This window comes from Gadus chalcogrammus, chromosome 3 (assembly GCF_026213295.1).
Source record: "Gadus chalcogrammus isolate NIFS_2021 chromosome 3, NIFS_Gcha_1.0, whole genome shotgun sequence".
NCBI classification, from domain to species: domain Eukaryota; kingdom Metazoa; phylum Chordata; class Actinopteri; order Gadiformes; family Gadidae; genus Gadus; species Gadus chalcogrammus.
In genome coordinates this window covers 23,966,996-23,969,198 of record NC_079414.1, presented here as the reverse complement: position 1 = coordinate 23,969,198, position 2,203 = coordinate 23,966,996, and the positions used below count along the sequence as shown (strand labels likewise).

General features: G+C 36.1%; 1 protein-coding gene across 1 annotated transcript in view; it reads left to right on the top strand.

The window, feature by feature from the left end:
- Positions 1-2,203, top strand: part of chrna9a (cholinergic receptor, nicotinic, alpha 9a) — a 10,758-nt gene that overhangs the window by 5,953 nt on the left and 2,602 nt on the right. The gene's annotated exons all lie outside the window — the stretch shown is intronic.

Below are 2,203 nucleotides of genomic sequence, written 5' to 3'. Positions count from 1 at the left end.
ACACACACACACACACACACACACACACACACACACACACACACACACACACACACACACACACACACACACACACACACACACACACACACACACACACACACACACACACACACACACACTCAAGCACACACACTCAGTCACGCACGACAACACACACACACACACACACAATGTTGCTGATTGCTGTTAGGAACCTTTCAGCCAAACATATCAAGTTGGTAGAATATGATAATATTAATGATATTGAAGGAAGAACTTCAATATGTATATTTTCTATAATAACTGCACTTCAAATAAAGACATCAAGAAAGTAACACTTGGCACTTTGTTGAAGGATTGCAATGTGGTGTCTCTGGAGAAGTGTACTTTCCTTCCAGAGACTCAGGTAGATAGGATGCCCGTGTGAGGTCATATGTGATTTAATTGACAAGCTCCTGCCATAATACTTGAGATACATTTGTAGCAGGAGTTTTTCGAACAAGCCCTAGCAAAATCACACCTTGATGCAATTACAGCAGAAACATAAACAGACGTTTTTGAAATATTTATCTTGTATCCTTGAATACCACTGAATAATTAGACATAAATAAATAAAAAAAATTCAAGAATGTAAAAAGTTGAATATATATACAGTAAATATACATCGTTTCAATATTTTTTTCTAGATATATATCTTTTTCCTTTTTTGTAGATATAATTTTTTTCTTTTCTATGTAGGCCTTTAACTTTTAAAAATTATATATATATGCTTAAATGTCTCATTTTCTCAATATATATTTTTTGTTCGATATGTAATTTAATTTATTTGATGCATACATATATATATATATATATATATATATATATATATATAAATATATATACATATACATATATATATATATAGTCAAACCGTCCAAGGAATCAAAGTCGAGATAAGTCATTGAACATCGTGTCAAGCGTTGCTGCTTAATGATGAGGGAAGTGGATCTTCTGGTGTCTTGTGGACTTTGTACTAGTGCCATTTCAAATGGCCACCCTTCAGTAGAGCTATCGTCACTCTTGTGAATCGCATTGCTTCTTTGAGGGAGGAGGGATAGAGGCATATTCTTTTGCCCGTTTGTCTTTGACTTACATTTTTTCTTTTTTCTTTTACTGGCCATCATTGAACATTTTAGATGAGCCATTTTAGATTGATTCACATTGGAAATCTAGCCTGCTGGCTAACACGGCTACTAGCTTAATGCTAGGGATGATAGCTCAAACAGTTATTATATAAGGTTCGATATTTCTTAAATGCAAAGAACGTTGATTTGACAATATACGTTTTTATATCATCATTTGTTAATAATTATTTTTAACTCCAGTGTTTGGGGTGGTACTATGCAACCCAGTCTCACGGGAATACGTGACACTGTCACGTCACGTCATTTAATCTATTCATTCGTGATCTGGGACATGTAATTTTAATTTTTTCGTGCCACAAAGCACAAATTTCAAACTCATTCTAAAAAGAAAGAGATGAAGCAGCCACCTTTTTTTTCGGTCGCGGATTGCCTACAGAGCAGCGCACCTGCATTAAATATATCCGTCAATTGTCACAATTTTACAGAATCAAAGGTGAAAGTAGAAACGGGTTGCAAAAAGTTGTCATATTGTTAGAAATGTGTATAATAAATGACAGTGTCACGTATTTCCATGAGACACGGTTATACTATGGTGATACACTAGCTTGATGTACAAGGATGATACGACATATTGAATGCTAAAAGCTGGTGGTGATGTTCGTTGTTATACAAATACAAGCAGTGTATCAATATCCCTGTGACCGAGGGATGCGTGAGTGAAATTGAATGCCAAAAAAGTATTAAAATATAAAAACACGCACATGCAGATCTCTATTCTCACGTTAGGTGGAGTGGCTATCTGCAAATCTCTGACAGCTCATCTCAACATGTTTACACGCAAGAGATCTCTCCAAAGTAGATACAGGCATCCAACTATTCAACAAACCTCACAAGATGTGTGAGTCAAGTTTTTTTTTGTAACTTGAATTGTGCAACATCAACAACGGTGTTTGTTGTTGTCGAATGCTTGCACGCACACACACACACACACACACACACACACACACACACACACACACACACACACACACACACACACACACACACACACACACACACATACACACACAAGCTCGCACACACTCACACAAACA